Source organism: Anastrepha obliqua, chromosome 4 (genome assembly GCF_027943255.1).
Source record: "Anastrepha obliqua isolate idAnaObli1 chromosome 4, idAnaObli1_1.0, whole genome shotgun sequence".
In the NCBI taxonomy this organism is placed as follows: Eukaryota; Metazoa; Arthropoda; class Insecta; order Diptera; family Tephritidae; genus Anastrepha; species Anastrepha obliqua.
Genome location: NC_072895.1, coordinates 51,681,784 through 51,696,786, shown reverse-complemented (window position 1 = coordinate 51,696,786; position 15,003 = coordinate 51,681,784). Strand labels below are relative to the sequence as shown.

At 34.1% G+C, this 15,003-nt stretch overlaps 1 protein-coding gene across 1 annotated transcript in view; it reads left to right on the top strand.

Annotated features, from left to right (window-relative positions):
- The first annotated feature begins 969 nt into the window (after nt 1-969).
- LOC129245795 (mucin-2) overlaps nt 970-15,003 on the top strand; it is a 74,135-nt gene continuing 60,101 nt past the window's right edge. The window contains exon 1 of the mRNA XM_054884187.1: nt 970-2,015. The gene's annotated coding sequence lies outside the window, so the exon portion shown is untranslated. The remainder of the gene's footprint in view (nt 2,016-15,003) is intronic.

Genomic DNA, 15,003 nt, shown 5'->3' with positions numbered 1-15,003 from the left:
TGTTTGGGTCCTATCAGTGCCTATTACATTCAGACTCGGCAAAAGTGATCGAAAAACGTTTTTACTACAAGTTTTCTTAAAAAGTCGACGTACTAGATACTTTGGCCTATACTTAAAATTTTGGTTAACCCACTAGAGTCATTTTCAGCGCACGAAAATATGTATGAAATGTACGAAACAATGAAGTACACAAGTCTTCATTGTTTCGTGCATTTCATTCATATATTAGTACACATTTTTAAGTTATTTAAAAATTAATAATTGTTAAACATTTTCAATATCAACATATCTATTAGCCATTTATTTATTTTTGAATTTCAAAATATTCAATTTATTATTAATATATTAAATTCTTACTTAACAAATTGCTAATAACAATCTGACATACTGTGCCTACCATCTGCTCTGTGATAAACATTATCGGTTCATTTCCTCACTCAACTGTTCCACTCATTGACGCACTCATTTCACTACTACATCTTGTTGGTTCATTTAGACTTATTTCTTGGCAACAAATGTTGATAGCGCTGTTGGCAGTGGCATAAAAGCATGGCAACATTTTAGCGCAACAGCAACTAAGCGCAACCAAAATTGGTAGCAACGGCTCATACATACAGCAGCAATACCAAAACAAACATGGCAAACAACCGGCTAGGCAGACGGCAAGCGGCAAAGCCACCAAACGACCATCGAACCACACCACATCACCACATTAACTCGCTGCTACTGCCAGTTAAGCAGTCAATCAACAAACCAACTACGTGGGTAAGCAAACATCTGCAGCAGCAGCAGCTCCACCAACTCCAGCGCGCATAGGTTACTTACGTAGCGGCGCAAGGCTTTTCATATCTTCAGTTTGTTAACGAAATGCAAGCGATGCAGACGCGTCTACACGGTAGCTGCGGTGAACAAGCAAACAACTAAGTGTCTCACATAAATACTTTGGTGTAGAAGTGGACTGGTTGCAAGTTTACATAAAACTTGTAACTTGATTGGAAAACTGATTTTTTGTGCTTACTTTTAAAATTCAAGTATTTCTTACGGTGGCAACTGCTATTAACTAATTACCAAAAAACCAGTAAAAGTGACTTCCTCGTGTGCCTTTCAATAAAGTGTTTGCAATTTATAAAACGATTTTATTTGTTTTTTCAATTAACATTCGAAATTGCTTTCGATTCTTCGTTACACCCAAAAACCAGTGGTGTATGTCCAAGTGGCTGCAAGCGGATTAGAAATCTGCAACTAAGCCAGTATTTCACCAATACCTCCATCCACCCACCGCACCAATTTGCGCGCATGCTTGAAAGCCATTGACGTCTTACCTTGCATTTATTTACAATAATTTTCGCCGAATGCAGTTAGTGCAAAAACGTGAAAAGCATTCAACGATTGAAGCGCGGTGAAAATTATTTTCGTTTTATTGGCAACGGGGCGAAGCGTACGAACGTTTAGTGCGCTCAGTGAGCGTTTAAAAGTCTTCGCATTTCATTTAACAAAAGCCTTTCGCGAACTAATGTTTAGTAAAAGTGCTAGATTGCGTTTGATTGCTTAATTAATAATAGCAGCAAAAAAAGTAGCAGAAATTAAACAAACAAATAAACCGCAAGCCGCTTGCAAATGGAACAAAAAGTTGGTGAAGAAGAAGAACTCCACTACTAAGTAATTAATGCGCGAAAAAGAAGGTAAAAGCGGTGAATAGTAACTGTAGAAAAATTTTACCAAACGAGATAAAAATAGAAGAAAAAAATAAACACAACTTGCTAATGTAGGTGAAACTGAAAAGAAAATTGCGAAAAAATTGAATTTATTAGCAAAGGAAAAACGCAAATTCAACACGTGCGTCTATATGTTTGACGCAGGCGAGTGAAATTTTGAAAAAATCAAGTAAAAGTAATTAGTTGCAATAACTGAAAAGTAGTGCAGCATTTGTGGTAAAATATCCTGAATATTAAATTGAATTAATCAACCCGTGATTTTGTGTCAACAAACAACTTCAACAACATTCATTCATTGAGGTATGTACAGACGTTAGAAGAAAAATTATTGCACACTTCATGAAGCAAAAAATAAAAAAAGGAAAAAATAATAAATTACAATTTCTTAAGTTCCACAGTTACCATTTTGGTATTTTTCTGCTTTATAACCAGGTCCATATAATTATTAAAAAGTACAACAACAAATTTTTTGTTTCGCGCAGGAAAGCAACCATTTAATTTCGAAAGTACGAGTATATCAAAAGAAAGTCATGCATGTCCCAGTTCTTTTTTTACAGGTGCCAAACTTCGGTCATACATATATACTTTTATATTATATGGAAAAAGTATTTTCAGTCGATTTCCGATAGAAATGTTATGCCAATATTCTATAGTAAACCATTTCGCGAGGCTAACTTTTGTGTAATAGTTTAACCTCTAGCTTCGCCTTTACGGGTCAATTTACCCCTTTGTAAGAAAAGTCAGAAAATTTCTCTTAAATATAATAGGACAATTTAAAACTACATAAAATGTTCAGCGAAAATATTTGTGAGAAACTTTAATTAGGGTAACCTTTAGACATTAAAGTCGTCAATATAAGCGTTTACTTGGAAATCACGAAAATATTCCCAGAAGAATATTGAAAAGTTTTGAGAAATTTTTTTTTATTAAAATTATTATTCTTTTTTATAAAAATTTAGTTCATTCTATAGCACATAATAATCCAAGCTACAAACTTTGTGTAAGATTTATAAAAAATGGGAAAATCTTCATCAAAATTTTCAGCTTTCAACGAAGCACACCAAGCACACTTGAGCATATAGCTTTTAGCAAGAATTGTAACAAAACATTGACTATGCGCGTTTGTAATAGGATTTCTATAAAAGCGGTAGATATAAGGCAGCGATAAGTTCACGCAACACTCCCTTTCCGAATGCCACGAACTTCAGATTTCTGTGGAGCAGGCAGTTTCCTAATGGCTGATGTTTTCACAAATATATCACGAGGGTAGCAGGATTTGTTGTTAGTGGTCTGGGCGAATTTTCTTCGCGGCATTGCAGTAGGAGTGAGCTATTGATGTTCTTTCAAATAAAACTGATAACGCTTTTTATACTTGAAGGGAAGTAAATAAAGGTAAGTAGGTTTTGTTTTTTTTTCTCCGGCCTTTCCATAGCTTGGATCGGCAAATGGGAAAATGACCCAAGGTTAACTATCTAGAAGAAAGTTTTTAACCGATGAGTTCCGGAACATTTTGTAATATCTCGATTGTGAAGACAAATTTTCTTTATAAAACGTTTATATCGGGTTTTTCAGTAAGAGCGCTTCAACTTTTGAACTTTTTTGAATAAAACACAAACGGTTTGACTTTTTTAACTAATTTTTTTTTATTATCGAGTTTGAACATATACATTTAAGTATGAAATTCGATTTCTTTTGCATGACCACCGCGTGCACGTTTTACGAAGTCCAATCGTTGAACCCAATTTTCGACCACTCTTTTGCATAAATCGACCGAAATTCCAGCAATTTCGCGTTCAATATTGGCTCTGAGCTCACAAATCGTCACCGGCTTGTTACTGTAGACCAATGACTTCACATAACCTCAAAACGGGACGGCTTGTTAAATGGACCGTAAAATGGCCGTAATGATCTTAAAGTAGCAGCAACAAAACGATTATTTTCATAAAAAATTTGCACGATTTGCAATCGTTGCTCAAGTGTGTAGCGTTCCATGATGAAATGTATACTAATGAAGTTTACAAATGACAAGCGAAAAATAAAAAATATTGCGTCGTTCGGGAGGGCCCCTATCGGAAAAAAGTTGAAGCGCACCTATTGAATAACCCTTGACATTGAAAGGAGTATAAATTTACAGGTGCCAAAAACAAAGTGTCACAGAAAAACAAAGTGTCAGAGATCGAGTGTCAACGTACCTTCAGTTCTTTTTCTTGACGATAAGATATGTCAAATTTGTGTGCTCTTGAATATCTCAATCCAAATTTTGCTCCTAATGAAAGTAACTTTTTGGTTGACTTTTGATTAAAAAAAAATCTGCTTATATTTTTGTTTCCCTTTAGTTTCTGTCCACTCATGTCATGGCTATTAAAATTTCTAAATAAAAGGGCTCAGCAAGAACGGATGTTGCTGCATTTTCTACTCTTTTATTACCGAAAAGGAGTTTCTTAATATTTCATTGAAATGTACTCTAAAATATTTTCAATTAGGACTTATAGTAGTAACAAAGTTTTCACTTTTTTTTCAAATTAAAACTTATTTTATTGATTTAAGCTTTTCACACATCAAACACAAAAACAAAAATTTTAATCATAAATTCAGCGGACTGCTTGCCTGAAGTTAAGCTTCATCTCAATATCTCAAGTTAAGAGGATCTGAAACAAAAAATATTTGTTAGTAAAGAATAGACTCTGACATTAACTACGAAGGCAAAAATACGAAGTAAAATTGAAAGTAGTGGGCTTGAAAGTTTCGAAACTTTTTTAATCTTAAATTCTTTAACTATTAATTAATAATTATGATCATATAATATTTTATGTCATATAGACACACATGCAGAATAGCTCGATCGGATTAATTAATTTTTTTTAATCGTGTCAACCAGCTGGTGAAATATTGTGTCGAGAAAAACGCGTTCAAAGTGTTTCAGATGCTTATGGTATTTCGCGTTTTTCGACATATTCAACATTTCAACAATTATTTACTTTAAGCTAGTTTCTCTAAATTGATTTTGATACTAATCTCTAAGTTATTTTGTTCTTGTCTCCAAGTTCCCGATAAGCTAATGACTGGAAATGTTGAGTAAAGCTCAATTTGAAATCATGAAGTCTAGACTCACAACTGTTGTTGGCGAATATAGCTGAATTGACGGTCCTTGACCGAATATAAATTCAAGTCGTTCGGGTAACGTAGAACCACCTTGTATTTCTCAAATTAGAGAATTCCGTTTTTGCATTTTCATTTTAATTTCGATTTTTTGATATTTTTTTACTTCTTCTCACATCACATTCTTGTATTGAAGTAAAAGTTAGTGAAACTGGATTTTTACAATTTCTATGCTTCTCTAAGCCATTTATTTATACTTTTACTTGTTAATTTGGGATGGCAAGCTAATACTGGGTTGCCCATATTCGACGGACACATGTGTTTTTTTTTAATCAAAGAAAAACACAATTTTTTTTTATGTTGACGATAATAATCATTTTGTTTGAGCCTTGAGCCTGTACCGCGTATTGTGCCCATTTTGCAGCATTTTCCATAGTTCTAGCTAACATTTCGGCTGGAATAGCGGCTATTTCCTCACGGAAGTTGTTCTTGAGCTCTTCTATGGTCTTTGGCTTATTAATATAAACCTTTGATTTCAAATATCCCCACAAGATTTTCCGACATCAAACTACGAAGAAAAAATTTCTTCAAAAAATCGATTGTGGTGCGAGCTGTGTGTGGGGGAGCGCCGTCTTGTTGAAACCAGAACTGCCTCATACGCTTTCGGCGAATAATTGGCATCACAAAAGTAGTTATCATATCGTGATAACGCTCGTGATTGACGGTAACAGCTTGACCATCTTCATTTTCGAAGAAAAAACGGCCCAATAATCGTTTTCGCACTAACGCCGCACCAAACAGTGACTTTTTCGTCGTAAAGAGGTACCTCTTGAATTTCGTGAGGATTTTCAGTGGCGTAAATACGGCAATTTTGCTTATTTACAGTCCCATTCAATAAGAAATAAGCCTCATCGGACATGATGATTTGTTCTTCTTCTTCTTCTTTTGACTTCTTTTGAATTTAAATTTCAACAATTTGGGAGCGCTCGCGTGGCGTGTACTTTTCCATGGTACAAATCTGTTGGACTGACGCTTCCAACGCGGTATGTCATTAAGCGATCTGACGTCTCTGTCAAAAGATACGGGGTTGCCAGATGAGTCCGTCGAATATGGGCAACCCTGTATATACAGACCACAGGTGCCGCGAATTTGTGTCAACTTCAATACAAAAACAGTATATTTACCATATAAAATGAACAAAATTGAAAATCAAATATAGATCTTTACAAAAATTAAGGCCTCGCACTCTCCTCGGACCGATCGAATTTTAAGGTAGGAAGATGTGAATTTAAGAAAGAAAATTTCGAAGAATTTCAGGATATCGAATTATCTATTTTTAAATCTCAAAATTTCGATAATCGCAAAACTATGCGGAATTGAATGCCTTAATATTCCTGCATTAGATATACAACCTACTCGAAGATTTACATTACTTAACAAAAATTTTTTTAACTAGTAAAAAAATGTTTAAAAACAAAATTAGGTGATTAATTTTGCGCCACCTTGTACAATATGCCGTCTACTTATATGAAATTTGATTTTGTATGGGCTTACTTAAATAATGAGACTTATTTTTATACAAGAATAATAAACATTAAAACAGTAAAAACTGGTTAAAAGGTAATGTGGTTTTTTTGCTGTGTAAAAACAAAAAACACTTTGAAATAAGCCCACATGTTTTCTTTTTAATTAAAAACTTAATACATTTAAAAGAAACTAAAATGTTTTTCTAAAAATTTCTAGTTACAAATAATCACTAAATTCATGCTATTTTTTATCTTAAATCTACCGCTGAAATGGCGTTTTCTGAATCTACTATTTTATGCTGGGATACTGATTTTTTAACCTAAATTTTGTAAAAACTCTTTCGCAGCTAAATTCTTGGTTGTTTACAAGAGTGAATTACTAAAATCAGTCTTCGCTTTCTTTGTCAAATACCTATTTATACATACACACATACATACACATTTATAGTTTTTTCTATTTGATGTTTTAAAAGCGAAAGTGAGAAATAAATAATGTGACTGATAGGAATTAAAGCGTAGAAACAACAGCCGTGGTTAATAGTAGATGCTTACATATGCACATGTGTACAATTCATACATACATATGTATGTATATTTCCCCCATAAATATGCATAATGCATAAATATGTTGGTTCGCATTCCAAGAAGATTGGCGTAAATGTAGTCACTCCCAAAGAGCATCCAAAGCAATCTTGATTTAGTAGGCATTTACATATTTTATTTGACTTAACTAAGCGTCGAAAGTTTACAAAATACTTGCTCGCTAATGCATAGCTACCGAAAATAAAAATATAATAAAAAACAGCTCAATGCAAATAGCGAAAGCGTAGAAATGTAAATGAGTTAAGGATGCAAAGGGAAAACTCATTTCTTTTGCCTAGGGAAAATGCAACAATTTTATTTATTACTTGTTTTTCGAAATAAGATTTCCACCTAAACCATTTACTTCACACTTATCAATCCGTGACACTTTACTTTCATTGCCAATAAAATTTTTGGAAGCAAAACACAAAAAACGAAAAAAGAAATTATAAATAAATAAATGTCAATAAAAGCGAAAATCAGGCAAGAATCTGATATGTTTATTGGCAAAATATAAACTCACAACAACAATTATGCACAATGTCACTTTTACCATTTCATTTCTTTCGCAATTTTCATATTATTAACTGCTTTCATTTTTCAATTGATAATTTAAAATAATTATTTACCTAATAAATATGCTATAAGCAATTTAATTTCTTTTCATTGAACGCACAATAAAAAGTGAATAAACGTTGATGCATTCACACATGCATACATACGTATGTACTTAGGCACATATGGAAGCTATCAAAAACTTAAATCGCGCAATCGCCACTACAATCAAAGGCAGTGGCTAGTATATGTGCACACGTATTATATATATATGTGTATGTATGAAGTTCGTCGCACATTGATCGATAATGCAAACGGTGAAGAGTATTTGAAGATAAAAGCGAAATAATTTCGTATTTATGTACTAGCACTTACGTGTTTACGACAGCAAAATGTCACCGGCACGCACAAACTTTTATGACTGTATGAGCGTGCATGTGTGTATGCGTCTTTTCCCCCACACATATATGTACGCAAACATTTAAGTAATACTTTTAAATACTTTCTAATTACAACAAAACGTATGGCAATAACGATGAGACCGTCAAGTGAAGTGCAGTCAATAGTGCGCAACATACACACAAGCACTTGCAGCAGCAGTCGCGTAGACATTTCTTAAACATTGAAATGCCCAAAGAAGAGTAGTAGGAGAAATGTGCCAATGAATGTGCTGTGAAAATACATACAAAAAAAATTAATATAATTTTCCAAAGTATTTTACAACAAAAATATGTAAAAAGGTAATGATTGAAGAATTATTTACGTATCACTCGTTTGCTGGCACAGTCTACATAATACTCCGCAAAAAAGTAAAATTACTGAGAAATACAAACATGTCGCCGCCGTAGCCGAATGGTATGGTACATGACTACCATTCGATAGTGCGTAGGTTCGAATCTCCGTGCATGAAACACCAAAACGATTGAAAGTTTTTTCTAATATCGGTCGCCCTTCGACAGACAATGGCAAGCCTCCGAGTGTATTTCAGCATGAAAAAGCTCCTCAAAAAACATAATCTGCCGTTCGGAGTCGGCTTTAAATTGTAGGTCCCTTTCACATTTCACATTACTAGAACTTTTCAGGTATGATTTTTTTGGTTAGACTGGTGATTCATCTAGAATCCGACTAGCGCTTCCGCACCATTCATATTCACTAGAACTTTTCAGGTATGATTTTTTTGGTTAGACTGGTGATTCATCTAGAATCCGACTAGCGCTTCCGCACCATTTTGTTGCTACATCCTCGTTACCAACTTGTTTAACAGTTATTTACAGCAAGACTATATCCAGTCTATGCGGTTTAGGAACCTTATTAAGCTGTTGACGTCTAAGCCAGATAGTTGTTCGAGACTCTCGAACAGCGGCTTGCCCAGAGTTAACATTCTGTCCTTCCATAGGGCAGGGCATTCAAAGAGGAAATGGAAGATTGTTTCCTTTTTCTCCGGTTGTTTACAACTATGACAGTATGTATTGTGAGGAATGCCCATTTTGGCGGCTTGTTCTCTGATAGGCCAGTTATGACTGCCCTTAGTCTACAGGCATCCCGTCGTTTCATGTTTATCAATGTCGACGATTGCTTGAGGTGGGCCATAATGTACTGCTGATTTTGCATTTCGTCTGGCCCCTCCATCAACAATCTGCGCTTCAAAGCTATGGTGTGAATACAGGTACTACAAAAACGTTATTCATGGCAGATCCCAATCTTGCCAGTTCATCGGCCTTTTCGTTACCTTCTATGTTCCGGTGTCCCGGGACCCAAATTAAGGTTACTTTATAGTTTTCACTCACGTTGGCGAGGCTATTCCTACTTTGCTCCTCCACTTTAGAGGTTATTGTAGCCGAGTCCAGAGCCTGGATTGCAGCTTGACTATCCCAAAGAGTAGTGATATTTCCCTTAAAAGAGAAATCTGCGATTAGTAGCCTACAGGCTTCCCCAATTGCCAGTACTTCCGCCTGGAAGACACTGCTGGTATTAGGGAAGCGCACAGATTTTTCAATTCCAAGTCTATAAGAATATATACCAGCTCCAACACCACAATCCACTTTACTGCCATCTGTATAGACTGTGGTATTGAAGTTGTTTAGAGAGAATCCCTTATTCCACTCTTCCTAAGATGGAAAGAGAGTGGCAAAATTCCTATTGAAAGTTACCGTCGGGACGATGTAGTCAGTTCTCACCGAGATTAACTGGGCTTGTCGCAATAATATACTAGCGTGACCATAAGTTTTTTCTTTCCAGCGACCGGCCTCCTGAGCCATATTTTTATGATAAATTGGGGTCAGTTTATAATCTTGCAGAGGCATGTAAAGGGTTTCCCAATAACAGGTGTTATGAATGAATGGATTGCCCTATCGAGAAATTATTATCGATTTTTTGTAGCTGGAATTGGATGGTATTGATCTGGACAACGTTTATTTTGAACAAGACGGCACTACGGGCCACACAAGCAACGAAACCATTGATCTTTTACGGTAAAAGTTTCCGGACCGTGTTATCTCTCGAAGAGGTGATCACAATTGGACACCGAGATCTTGTGATTGAATGCCTTGTAACTTTTTTCTTTGGGACCACGTGAAAGAAAAGGTCTACACCAACAGCCCAGCCTCAACAGCATATCTAATAATATTGTAATTATTTATTTCGAATATCCCAATTACCATAATTTAGAAATAATTGCATACCTACTTCTGTAGGTTACCGGAAATTTCGCTGAGCTCTTGCAAACTCTTTAATCTTTTTTTAAAAACGCATGTTTATATTTTCTCCAAATGGGCAGGTAGGTTGAAATACATTTAACTTCATTAAATCCTTATCCGCTATTCTCTCTGCAGTTATTCAGTGAAATAAGTACACATTCTATAAAAGAAAGCTTAAAAGCGTGATAAATTTCATAAAAGTGTCCTGAGTTTTGTGGACGCCGTGTGACAAAAACTGTTCAACTATTCTTCTCTTAATTTCATTACTGATTGATTAGCTAAGCGAGAGTGTGGTTGGGCAGGCATAGAAAGAGAGAAGCTGACTTAGTAGGATGCTGCATGTGACATTTCTTGCTTTTCAAATTATTGATAGGTTGAATGGGGCTTGATGCGATCGGCTGGCAGTCTGGTTCTACCAAGGTTAATCAAAGCGACTTGTACTCACTTCTATAACTAGTCAAAACGCCTTTACAAGGACATTAGCATTATTAGTTATTATTGTTTTGTAAAAGAAAATAAAACAAGTTTAATTAAAAAACCTTAGCAGTACTTTACCTTTTCCAGTAGAAACTAATTAATATTTCGAAATTTCAAACTTGGCAAACATTTGGTAGAAATTTTTATATTCGTACGTAAAAGTACAAAAACAAAAACAATTTCTTTCCTTTTTCCTAAACAACGTTCCAATACCTCTTTTCTTCCTGCCTGTTTGACATGGCTCGTGCTTTCAGTTGTTCACACGCACCATTTCATTTCTAATAACGTATTAAATACTGCTTTAACTTAAACACGTGCGTACATGCCCATATACAATAGATGAATGTATGTGTACAAACACTCCCCTATTTGCTTGGCACTGTCAAAGTGGCGGACGTGTCAATATGATTTCCAATGAAAGTGAAAACGAACTAAGCGCACAGAAAAATAACAAAACTAAAGGTAATCCAAAGAGCTAACAAAATTATTTATGGACAATCAAAAAAAAGTAAATATTGAAAGTAAGTGCGTGCGCTTGGACAATTCTTTAATTGCAGATTCACTTTCGTTTTTGTTTGACTTGAATTTTGAACTTTTTTCTTTAATTTTTTTATTTTTACACACTTCCCTGACAGCGACCTATTTATGTATTAGTTTATTATGCTTTTGCCCATTAGGGAGGTTGTCGCCTTTTTTTGTTGTTGTTGAATGATTTACTTAATTCATTTTCTAATATTTGCCATGCCAGACCAACATCCGGTTGTGGTTAAGATTTTCCGCCTTTTTTTAGGGTAATTGGAAAAAAATTTTGATTTTAATTTTAATTGTAAAGTCATTTCCAAGCACTTTATTCTATGCATATTTGAATTTTTTTCTTGTCTTCAAATATATCAGTAAGCTAGCAAGCGTAGCAGCAAACAAAAGACTTTAGGCACATACTCGCCGTTGGCATTTGGTTGACTGATTGGGAAGGTTGCTTCTCAGACACTGAGTTGGCGTACAGACAAAAAATAATGGAAGAATGGTAAAAATAGTTGGCGGCATACTAATTTAGGTAATAATAAAGTAGTTGAGTGGCAAGGTGAAGCTCAAAAGTTGGCAAAACTAATAAGAATTAGAATAGCAAAGAATAAATTATATGCAAATAAAGAGTTCAGAAATCTCATATTTATAATAAATGTGTTAGCAAGAACCAAAGCGGATGCATTTTTTTATAGTTAATAGTTTCATATATAAAGAAACCCATACCTCTCCTTGAATTTCAAGTACTAGGGCTTTCGTTGAATGCGCTCAAGGAAATTTTGCGATGGATGATTCTACATTATCTCATTCTGGCCCGCGCTCGCGTAAATATACCCAAGTATTCATCATTGAAAGCGCACTGCCGAATTGAGAAATTCGCTAAGAATTGATTCGTCCTTCTCCATAATCTCCAGATCTGACTCTTAGTGACTATTATTTATTTCCAAACATGATCTCTACGGAAAAACAAAATTTTAATTCATATGCTGAAATCATCGAAGAAATAGATGGCTGTTTTGAAGAGCGCAACAAAATTAAGATATTTTTGTAGTTTTTTCACCGATGCAACGAAGCCAAAATTCCGAAGAGGGTCCCAATTTTTCATCCTATGAACATGTTATAATTTTTATTACTATATTTTTCTCTCAAAGCAGTACAAAAGAAAATTGCAGTGATGCGCATTTTTTATACAGTGTGCGGATCAACAGCACCTGCTGTTTTTAATTCATGTTGTATAATCAAACTTTTTTCGATTATATTGTACATAACATATATTTGATTCCACGTAATAGATACGCAATATTTTCACCAGTTTAGACAACTTCTACTTTGTTTTTAAAATTTTTGTTCCATTTTTTTCTCTACAAACAAATTTCTAACAAAAACACACAATATGTTTCACTCGTTATTTAGAGCAACTGCGCAACACTGTCAAGAGAAAAAATTATCAAAAATTAACGATAATTTTATGGCACCTCAAGCCTGCACGACATTTTATTGCACTATACTTGGATGGGCTATAAATCTGTGTACCAAATTTTTTGTAGAAAATTTTGATTAAAATGTTTGAGTTTTTTATGAAAATTCTTCGAATTCTTATAAATCTTGGACAAGGCTTGAAGCTTCGATTTATAAGATATTTGTTGAAGTATGATCTATTGTTTTATTAAAATTTTATGAAAATTACAAGAACAGAAGAAAAGTGGGGTTTTCACCTGATTGCTAGTCTTTAGAGATCCGAAAAAATTTCCAAAATTTAGCGTGGTACGCTTTGACGGTGGCAATTAATATAATTAATGCGTTTTCTGAAATTAATCAAACATTTAAAATCAAAAACAAAATAACAATTTGAAAACTTTTAAAATTTTCAAAAACAAACTTTTTAAATTTTCAAAAAAAAATTTTTCTTAATTAGTAAAATATTTGTTTGCTTGTTTCACAAATTTGAAATAAAACTGCATTGTGAGAGATATAAAATTTTTTTTCTGGAAAAGCATTAGTAAATCCTTGAAGGGAATTTATTCAAGCCACTCTACAATTTTCTATGCGATCATTGGTTGACGGAATATAGGTGATCGAAGAGAAGATTATCCTCTACAATTAACAGTCCGATATCTCAGTGAGAAACGGTCTTATTAAAGTCTACAAAAATCGAATTAAAAGCTGGGTAAACGAGTGAACCGCTACTTACTGTGGATTAGTCGAAAAAAGCTGTTCATAGTCGGTGAAACCAAAAAAAATTATAAAAAGTTTACAATTTTACTTCACTCTAATTTTAGGTTGCTAAACAATGCTGTCCAAAAAAAATTAAAACTAGAGAATTAAAGTTTGAAATCGCTTTCTATTTCAAACTAACGTAAAACCATTTGTAACTGAAATACAACCATTTGGAAAATTCATAAAAACTCGGAAATTTTTTTTTTTTCGATCCATTATATTAATTTTTTTCGCTAATGTACTTTGAGTATGTCATTTCAAAGCTATTAAAGCATAGTTCCAACAAACCCTGAACATTTAATTTTTTATTTTATTTCAATAGCAGGGTAGCTTTTTATGGATTTGGAAAGTATACCGAACAATAAAAAACAATTGTCAGAAAAAAATAATATTTTCCTTTCCATGCTCGGTACATTTCATTATATGCAGAATTCATCTAAATAAAAGAAATTCGCTGAGAAGTGTAGAAAATTCCACACAGATAGCGGCCTTGAGCTACTCACGAATAATTTCGATTAGTCTGGCTAAGGCGCTGTGTAGCCACCCAGTCAGGCTATGAGTAATTTGTAAGCACACATTTTTCCAACAAATTCAATACTTATTTCTTCAATGCCATTTGGCTGTACTACAAAACTTCTGTATTCGCGATTATTCGAAATATAATATAAATATATGTTTGCATGTATTTGCTTAAACGCTACATTTATTTCAACATACAAAGACGTTTGGCAAGAGTTTTGAAGAAACTAAATATATAGTACATTAGGGTGCCTCACCAGGAAAAAATTGTTTTTTCTTCACCGGTATCATTAAATTTATTATATTTTAAAACTTCCACCAAAACCGGTCTTTTTAGAAATAAATTTATTTTTTTAATATTTCTTCCAAGAAATTAACTCAGTTGAAAGATGATATTCTATCAATGTTATTCAAATAATGGAATTCTCAAAGGTACTTTCAAATCGGTACAGCTTAGGTAAATTTATACATTTTTCTGAAAAATATTAACATATGTAAGTCTTAAAATATAATAAATTCCGATTTAAAAAGGAGTTTTTAATTTTTTTTTTTACACAAAGTAAAGCACCCTAATGTACAAGTTTAGCTCTATATACCATCAATTAAAAAAAATGCACAACTGCACTGCACGACAAAACTTTGTGCAGCTGAAATAACTGAACATTTTAGTGCAAAGCTATTGCAGCAACAATTCACCAGCCACAGTTGAAACAAGCAATACTTCTGTCAGAGTTGTCGTTATTGTTATGGCTGCTGTTGTAGTTAAGCGCTCATGTATGGTCGTGGTGAGATTTTTGCAATGCATAATTGCTGCAACACTGCTAACTGCCAGTCAGGTGGCGATGGCTAACAGTGTGCCGACGACAGCTAGCACCGGCCAGTTAAAATATACACACATTCTTGCAGTGATATGTTTGCCAAAGATCTCACAAGAGTGCAACTGTCGTAGCCACCAGAAAGAGATTGCTTTATATGAAAGTGTATGTATACATATGTACGAATGTGCTTTAAAATCTTAAAATCTTTGTAAGAGATACATGCGTGCAAATGGAGCATTCTCTTTTGATCTGAACAGAGTGAGGTAAGAGAATAATT